Genomic DNA, 9,729 nt, shown 5'->3' with positions numbered 1-9,729 from the left:
AAGACTTTGTTGAAATACGTTAAGCAACTATTTAATACATTAGAAATGTCAAATCGTACACAGTAACAGATAGTCAGGCATTGTTGTGGGGGGGAGGGGGGGGGGGGGGGGGCATTAAGTCAGACTCTGTAGTGAAAATGAAGCAGGGGCCCAGACAGGCTGTAGCCGAGCCAAAGTAGAGCACTTTTAATTCATTAACTTAACGGTTATCAGGCAAATAAAACGCAATACTGATAACCTCCAACACAGATCGATAATCTGTCTATCCTAGTTTTCTCATAACAGCAAGAAAATGATGGCCAATATGTAAAGAAGACCAAAATTGTCATAAATTGGAATTGTTCTTTAAAGATTAAGCACAAACACTGTGGCTCACAGACTGAAGGCTTTTCTTTCCTTAATAAAAGCGTGTGTGTGGTTGTGTCAGGCCGCTGTGTCCTACGGAGCCCATTTAACGCTCTTTATGAGGGAGACAACTTCCCCGGGACAACAGTCACAAGCGATTCTGCTGATCAAACCTGGCTTTGAGTGCTGCTGTCGCCAATTAGCCGGACAGCTGTGATTAATGCTGTGAACCTGCGACCCTAACCCCTGAGGTTTTTGCTTTATGACCTGTTCCCAGCTATATCATTCACTCTCGGGTTTAAATCCTACAATACTCACTGAACTACTTTCGTCCCTTTGTTTGTCCGATTGAAGATGGATTATGAAACTAAGAAAAGCTTCCTGCACAACTACACTGGGGAAATTGCTGTCAGGATCTAGTATGTATCAGTTTTGAAACATTGACTATGTGAAGTAAGAGTAAGGCACATACTTGAAGGAAAATATTTTGGGAAATACACTTATTCCACCTGTTTCCAAAAATTTTGGAAAGGAACAATCTTACAGACATGATCAGTATCACTCATCTCATCAGGTAAGCAAGTTCGAGGTACATATAATACTAGAAAAAAACGCTCATTCCACAGAGTGGAACACAGCCCACATTCAGAAACATTGTTAACAGCCGTCAGGACTTCCATACGGTTGTGATGCACCAACTAGATATATATTTTATTATGTACTGTATGGACCTTGATTTAACCAGGAAGAGTTCATTGAGATCAGAAATCTCTTTTTTAAGAGTGTCCTGTGCCAAGACAGGCAGCAGTACAACCACACATACATACAAACACAAAAACACACAAAAACACTAAAAAACATAAACCAACTGAAACAGCAAATCCCTCAAAGTCAATCCTAAAAACATCAGCTAAAACCTCTACAGGATCAATGACACCAGCTCATTAAGTTTCATGGGTTTCTGTAACCTGTTTCATGCATGGTTATACGTAGAAAGTGCTGCTACAGTGCCGTTACAGTCATTTCCCTGACTGCAATGACAATGCAGAGAATCAGAGAGAGCAGATGCAGAAGACACTGGAAACACTGACAAATCAGAGCATACTGGCTTTTTTTTTTTGGGGGGGGGGGTAGAGAAACAGGTACTAGAACTAAGTGTTTCAGACAGTGGGTGAATAACAGGTATATTCGACAGTAGTAGAGAAAAATATAAATTTTAAATGCTGTTCTAGTAGAAACACAAAATACAAAAAATTAAAATGAGATTGATATGGAGACCTTTGAGGCAACTCTAAAGACTTTTGTCTAAACTTAATCTAATACAGCAGTAAATCCCTGTGCTTACGGGACCTTTACTGATGATGGCAAATCTTGTTGGTATTATTCTTTTACTTTGTATCATCTCATGTGTTTTTTATACATTATTTCTTCCTCTATTGCTCATGGCCATTTTCCTGACTGAGGTGGGATTATTTCGATGCCGTGCGCACCCCTAAACGGTGGTTTATTTTCCCCGAGTCAGCCTGCTGGGAAAATATTTCCCCAATCTCCAAAATGGTATCTGCGTTGCTATGAGGCAGGGTCCTAGCAGAGTAAACATCAACAAGCAGAGCACGTAGGCCTCAGCTGTTTGGCTTAGCGGGCCCTACTGAGGGGGTAAACTGCAGGAGCCGTGCAGAGTGACGGGCAAAAACACGGTAAACATGACCCCTTCTCAGAGTTGGCCCTGGGACTCAGTCAAGTGTCCGTCAGGCTAAGTGAAGGTGAAGCACGTCAGCGTCAGTTCCGCTCAATCATTGCCTTGTTTTGGGAGTTGCTGAAGCCCCACGGTTCACAAGTTCATTAGCCTGTTAGCAGCTAAGTGTGGGGCAGACGGGCCAGGGTCTGGTTCCAAAACTAGAAGCTTGTTCTTGAATGGGCCTCACTGTTTTTGACTTGTTCTTTTTTCTGGATAGCTTGGAAGATTGACTTTATCTCTTTCTGTCCTTAGCCTGTATCTTGTCTCCTTTGTCCATTTCTCCCCACAATAAAAAAAAAGCGTAATTTAAGAGGCCACCTTTATATTCCATATAAAAGCTTCACCACTTTTAGTTATTTGCTGCCTATTATTGATTTTCATCCCTAACAATATCATTTACTCACATGCTATGTTTTAGAGCTTAAGAGGAACAGAAACTAATGTTCTTTGTATCAACAAGTCTGAAATATCGACACTTAACAGTGCTGTTAATATTAAAGCTGTACTAATCAATATCTTTATAAAGAATGGAAAAATAAACTACGTGACTGTAACAGGTATCACTAGTAGTGACGAAACCACAGGGAATTATCACCTCGTTTGACAGTTCCCCTCGACTCTATGGAACATCTTTTTGCTCATTGTTTTGGTTTGACACGCAATTTAACCTCTTGGGTAACTCTATGACACCTCCAAGGACACAGTAACAGCAGCCAGACAAAGTAGCTAGTGAAGAAATTGATGGATCCAGTGAGCTAAAAACCCAGCATATTCTAAGGAGTTGGAGGAGACCGAAACACACAAGAAGATGTCCATCAGGTAGCCAGAAACCCAACTCTGAATTAATATTGACAATTTCCCCCTGTTTCTGCACTATGTCTAAATAGGCACAACAAAAAAACAAAAACATTGTCCATACATCATGTTTATACAAGCCATTTAATATAGATCAAATCTACCTTTTATTTTTATTTCAGCAAATTGTCCACTTGATCTTTTTCAAAATTTGTTATTCTGTATCTTCAGCAGATAACGTCTCCCTATGTGACGGACAGAAAGAAGCACAGCAAGAAAAGCCCCCCCGCCCCTGAAAAAAAAAAAGAATGAGAGAAAATGAAGCAGTACAGTATCACTTAGAGTGGTCTCCAACCTTCCTGTTGCCCTCGTGCTAAGCATCATCACAGAACACACACCACACACACAATATGGCATCCCAAGGCTAGAGACAGATGGGCACGGTGCCCAGTAAGACCTCAAAAGTCCCTTTATAGAACTGTTTGGCATCTTACACCAAGATCAACAGCCCTGCTTTTCACCATGCCGGGCACAACACGCACATACGCACACAGAGTGTAATTTCGGGAGTCAGCCGGGAGCCAGGGTTGAATAGGCTGCTTTTCTGAGGGAGAGGTAATATCAAAATGTTAGCGTGCAATAAAAGTCTGTAGTTTGTTTAATTCCAGGGTGTTATTGTTTCTGTGGATGTTGATGCTATCCATTCAGGTCGGCGGGCGAGGAATAACACACACTGTTTTAATGGATGTGTTTCAGGGCTACCTATATCCCTGGCATCTGTATTCGGACAAAAATAGTAAGTTAAATAGATGTTCAGCAACTGTGCAACGTCTTCTATTTTGGAAGGGCGCATTGGTGCTTTCAAAAGTCAAATCATTAAAAGCAGGGGTCTCAGGGAACATTTGTACATATAGTTGAAAAGTATGCATGCCAGGTTTTCTTGAGTATGCGGCCCATTTACTGAAAACCGTGTAGGGAGGAGTTCGCTTCCCGGCGAAAAAAAAAGACTTTAATTGTGTGACGAGAATGTTGTGTTTGATCGTAGGAGTGTTTTAATCAAAGCCACCATTTTAATTCTTTAATCTTAACAAGTCATTAGGTGCCTATTTTAAAGCTATATAGTGCATATTTCTAAATGAGGAATTCAAGTAATGACAACAAAACTGTCCACATGACGCAAGCCTTTGGTGGGCGTGCACCACCCCACCCTCTCCCAACAGCTGCTGGAAGCTGAACTAGGACACAGTGGATTAAAACAATATGGACTCCTAGAAGAGGTAATTAAGTTGCAGTTGTGTGCCCTCTTATCTCCAAAGCAGATCGGCTGCTGTTGTCCTTTCTCAGTGATGACATAAAACCAAGGGGGTAAGCCTCTCTTCTCTAAGCGAAGCTCCATGGCGCCATTTGATGCAATAAGCCATCACTCGCCGTTAGCATCCATTGACTGCTATTCTTTTAGCGCCACTTTGAAGTGAATAAACTTACATCTAAAGCGTTTAAGCACAGTAACGCTCAGCTATCACAGAAGAAGTGCCTCTAAATCCTTCACTGGTCTCCGTCCAGAGCAACGGGATCTGTTGGTCCATTTCTTTAACGTCTATGCGTAAAACGCATCAAGCCACTGCTGGCGAAAGGCCAGATGACACCATTTTCTAAACATAGCCATCTGAGAAATAAAGAGAGAGTTATGTGGAGTTGATACGCTTGATTAGGTTTGCTTTACCAGACCTCCTCCACAGCACTGCATTTGTGTGTGTGTGTGTGGTGTGTGTGTGTGTGTGTGTGTGGTGTGTGGTGTGTGTGTGCGTTTGATTTAAAGTAAACAGGTCCTGATAGTGCCGATGTATTCTGTCGGTAACTAAAAAAGTACAGAGTTCGGTCCCAACTCTAGTCATGAGAAGACGCTCACTTTTTTCAGCTAAACTCATCTGCCACCCCCCCTAAAATGACTGTCACAGCTAAACACAATTATATTTATTTTATTTTATTTTATTTAGTATCAATTCATAACAAGAGTTATCTCAAGACACTTTACAGAAGAACACACCCAGAATTTACAAGGACCCAACAGTTCTAGTAGTTTCCTCCAGAGCAAGAACAGTGCGACAGTGGCGAGGAAAACTTCCTTTTAGGCAGAAACCTCAGTCAGACCCCGGCTCTTGGTAGGCGGTGTTGACGGGGGTTGGGTTAGAATGAAGAGTGGCAATAACAAATAGAAAAAATTAGTAGTTTGTAGCAGTTCTTTGTAGTAGTTCATGGCATAGCAGGACGCTGTGCGGCATTACAAGGCACAGCAGGACGTAGCAGGACGTAGCAGGGCACCGCAGTGTAGCAGTTGAACATGCCGTCACAGAACGTGTAGCGGGACCATGGCGACAGCTGCTACCCTGATTTCGGAGCCTCTCTGATCCAAGGGAACATGCTGGGGAAAAAAGAACATAAGGACTCCGGGGAATGACTCCCCAGAGCTAGGTTAGTAACACGCATTTCTGGGACATGGATGCACATAAATGAAAAGATGGAAAGATAGAGGAGAGAGGAGCTCAGTGTATCAAAATAAGTCCCCAGCTGTCTAAAATTAATAAAGCAAAACCAAGAGAGACAAGGTAAAGAGAGCTCCAGCCCGGCCGGGCCAGAACTCTCCCCAACCGGATCGGGCTGTATGCCAAGTCTCCCTTTAGTTCTATTATATTCTTGATTATATGATAGATAAATCTGAAAACTATGTGACTAACTACTACTCCCTAACATATTCGATTCTATGCCCTAACTAGTGTATCAAAATAAGTCCCAGCTGTCAAAACTATTACAACAAAACCAAGAGAGAATCTAAAGAGAGCTCCAGCCCGGCCGGGTAGAACTCTCCCAAACGGATCGGGCTGTATGCCAAGTCTCCCTTGTTCTATTATATTCTGATTATATGATAGATAAATCTGAAAACTATGTGACTAACTACAACTCCTAACAATATTTGATTCTATGCCCTAACTAGTGTACAAAATAAGTCCACAGCTGTCAAAACTATTTTACAACAAAACAAGAGAGACAAGGTAAAGAGAGCTCCAGCCGGCGGGCCAGAACTCCCCCCAACCGGATCGGGCTGTATGCCAAGTCTCCCTTTAGTTATGTTATATGATAGATAAATCTGAAAACTATGTGACTAACTATACTCCTAACAATATTCGATTCTATGCCCTAACTAGTGTATCAAAATAAGCCCCAAGCTGTCTAAAACTATTATTACAACAAAACCAAGAGAGACAAGGTAAAGAGAGCTCCAGCCCGGTCGGGCCAGAACTCCCCCCAACCGGATCGGGCTGTATGCCAAGTCTCCCTTTAGTTATATTATATGATAGATAAATCTGAAAACTATGTGACTTACTACTACTCCCTAACAATATTCGATTCTATGCCCTAACTATAAGCTTTATCAAAAAGGAAAGTCTTAAGCCTACTCTTAAATGTGGAGACGGTGTCTGCCTCCCGGACCCAAACTGGAACCTGGTTCAACTACCAACTGCTGCTGATGTCATGGACTTTTTGTAGTCTCTGGCGTCATGTGACCAGCCGGCGGTCGGCTAGTATCGTACGAACCTGTTCATGAGAATGCGTTGTTAAAAGAAACTCAAAATTAAAATAAAAGAATACATGTAATATATATGATTATGGGGTGCATTATGACGACCTTTAGGCAATGATGCTTTGTTTCATCTAAATGGATATATGGTCCATTGTTTTTTGTAAAATTCACAACTGTTTAATCAGTTTCAGTGACATCATCGTTTCCCTTTCATCCACTTCCACTCACTCCTACTTCAATGCAGCCGGCTTTTTATCAATGGGCTCTCCAGGACTGGACTTATGAATAGGAGTTGCTGTGCAGCTCTTTGGCACTTACTCTCTCAGAGCATTTTAATGGTTTCATTTCAAAACAACCCAACATCCATTTTGGAGAAGTATTGCTAGCTGACACATAGCAGCAGATATTCCAAACAGGTAAGTGATTTTACTCTGAAATACAAACCTACTCCATAAGCAATGGTTGTAAGATAATGAATAATTTTGAGCCATAACGTACACCTCATCCCACTGACAACATGAAAGACTGCATTATCCCTGTGTCTACACAATGAGGGATGGGGATGGGGATGTGAAGTACGGTGACGCAATGCCAGCGGGAAACCTTAATGCCATCCAAAAACTGCACATTTATTGGACATGAGATGGCTCGGGAAACCAAAGAGTGTTTCCATACTTTAAATGATACCTTTCATGTGGTTTTCTGCCATTATGATGCTCCAATTCCAAAAAAGAGATGCTGTATATTCTAATCTCAGCCCTGTCACTGACAATCTGTGCGTCAGCACCAACACAACTGTATCAATCTTGCTTATGTCTAACTGCATTCATAATTATAATTATAACTCTGTGAGTTAGAAACATGAGAAGGATTACAGAAATGCAGAGAAAACTGACTGAAAGACATGCTGGGAAATGAAGGAACTGACAAACTGAAGTTGAAACAAATGTAATGGGTAATCCAAAGGGAAAACAACTATACTCTTAGTTGCGGGAAATGGCTATATAAACTAACACTGCCTTCTTATGGTCTTTCTTATAAAGAACATTAAAGGGTAACTTAGTTTTATTTTACCAATGATTTTGTGTCTACGTGACTGATGGGGAAAACAATCTTTGATATTGGTCAAGTACAGCCTGGTCTCACAAGACGGAATCCTGAATCCATCACAAACTGTTACCAGCGCATTACGTGGTGGTCGCAGGGAAAGTGTGGGAATTCCGTTTGGCCACCACGGAAAACAATGCCAAAGTAAAGTCAATGAGAAGATGACGTAGTATTAAGAGCGACAACAGAAGCGAGTACCATGAAAGCCTGAAAATCCGCTTTGAAAGGTTGGTTGGTGTGGTGGATGGGTAAAACAACACTGCTACGTCCAGCTATGCCCTGCTGTTCCACGCCATAAACTGTAACGCCCTGCTGCGACATGAACTACAACTACTACCATTTTTTGGTCACTGTTTCATTTTCTTTAGTGTGATCGTTATTTGTAGTGTGCATCACACCCCAAGCTGGCACCGTCACACACCGCCTACAAAGAGCCTGGGTCTGTCAGAGGCTTTTTCCTAAAAGAGAGTTTTTCCTCGCCACTGTTGCACTAGTTGCTTGCTCTTGTGGTAATTACTAGAATTGTTAGGGCTCTGTAAATTGTAGAGTGTGGGCTAGACCTATACTTTCTGCAAAGTGTCTCAAGATAACTGTTATGATTTGATACTATAAATAAAATTGAATTGAATTGTATGACTATACTGTAACTTCATAATATTTCTGGTATTTTTATTTTTATTATTCAACGTCATGTGCAAAAGAGAGTTTCTCCCCAAGCAGAGCTATAGGGACATAGGATAAAGGATGTCTTTAGCCACAGCAGTGCTGTCTAAGGAAGACGGAGGATCCGTGATTGCCGACAGAGAGCTCTCTGAGTTTTGACTGTGATGGCCTGCCAACATAAACCCCATTACATCTCCCCAAACAGTGGCTCAGGGTTCACAAGGAGGGCTCAAGCAGGCAGGGAAACACTAGCATACTGCTTAACATCAGGGTGGGTGTGTGTCTCGCTGGAGGAAGAGATCATTTTTCCCCCCCAGAGTGAAATATTTGACAGTTGAAACAAGTGATAATTACTCTAACAAAGTGATTGTAGATAGAGCAATTACAGAGTGGTAGTAGTTTCATGTACAATCAGTTAACGGTTTATTTGAATGGGATGCAGCCAACTCCAAAGTACACACAGCATTGTGCTAATTCTGCCATATGTTTTCACTGGAAAAATGACAAAGTATGAGCATACTTATAAAAATAACTAATAATTCCCTCACATTCTCAACAACTTCTGTGTATCAATTTTAACAGACAATCCAGCTTTGTCAAAATGTATTCTTTCATCACCTTTTATCATCCCGTACCCGTGACGACGCTTAATCCTCCGGACGTCTTGGAAAACAGCCTCGTTCAGCATAAGGAATCCGGTATGATATCATAGAGCTTGAGCTTGTTTGGCACCAGTGTGGCATAGCCTTGTTTTGGTCTGTTGTCACGGTGACGAGGAGACAGGAAGGAGGGGATGCAGGAGCCAGAATGAGGTGAGTTATAGCAGGTGATCCTGCTTGTCTCTCTTTATATCCCTTAGCCCATGTTGCTGTGATGGATGAAAGCTACTGTGAACAGACATTGGCAAGCAACCCTCTCTGGATAAGTGAGTGTGTGTGTGTGTGTGTGTGTGTGTGTGTGTGTGTGTGTGTGTGTGTGTGTGTGTGTGTGTGTGTGTGTGTGTGTGTGTGTGTTTGTGCGTGTTTGACCACTGTTTTTTGAAGCCAATACTGATGTTTGTGTTTTTAAACTGAACCAGTAGTGGTTGAAAGTTTATATTATATTGTAAAAAACAAAACAAAACTCTGTAAAAGTATCAAAATGCTCAATCCACAGAGACATCCACACAGCTCATATTCAGCCACTGTGCTTTTCAGGTTGGTTGTGATGGCACAACTACACTATATAAGGGTAGAAAATGCCACTACAGTGCCATTCCCCGGCTGCAATGGCGGTGCAGAGACTCAGAGAGCGCAGGTGCGCGGGCTTTTTCAGAAAGGGGAGCTTAAAGAGACAGGCGCTTAAACAGAGCGTTTCAGTAAAAGGGTGAATACAAGTAACCTGAACCGTCTAAGAAGCCATCATAGGAAACTGTTTGGCACTTTAAAAAAATATGCTTGGCAGAGGATTTAACAGTCGCGGTTGTCACACACACATAAACCATACCCGTAGCTACCAGTAG

General features: G+C 41.9%; 1 long non-coding RNA gene across 1 annotated transcript in view; it reads right to left on the bottom strand.

Annotated features, from left to right (window-relative positions):
- Positions 1–1,260, bottom strand: part of LOC116685692 (uncharacterized) — an 18,574-nt gene extending 17,314 nt beyond the window's left edge. Inside the window, exon 1 of the long non-coding RNA XR_004331016.1 lies at positions 1,197–1,260. This is a non-coding gene — a long non-coding RNA (uncharacterized LOC116685692). The remainder of the gene's footprint in view (positions 1–1,196) is intronic.
- Positions 1,261–9,729: the final 8,469 nt, after the last annotated feature.

The sequence above is a fragment of the Etheostoma spectabile genome, unplaced genomic scaffold (assembly GCF_008692095.1).
Source record: "Etheostoma spectabile isolate EspeVRDwgs_2016 unplaced genomic scaffold, UIUC_Espe_1.0 scaffold119, whole genome shotgun sequence".
Classification (NCBI taxonomy): Eukaryota; Metazoa; Chordata; class Actinopteri; order Perciformes; family Percidae; genus Etheostoma; species Etheostoma spectabile.
The sequence above is the reverse complement of the archived record's forward strand: the minus strand, read 5'-3'. Positions and strand labels throughout refer to the sequence as shown.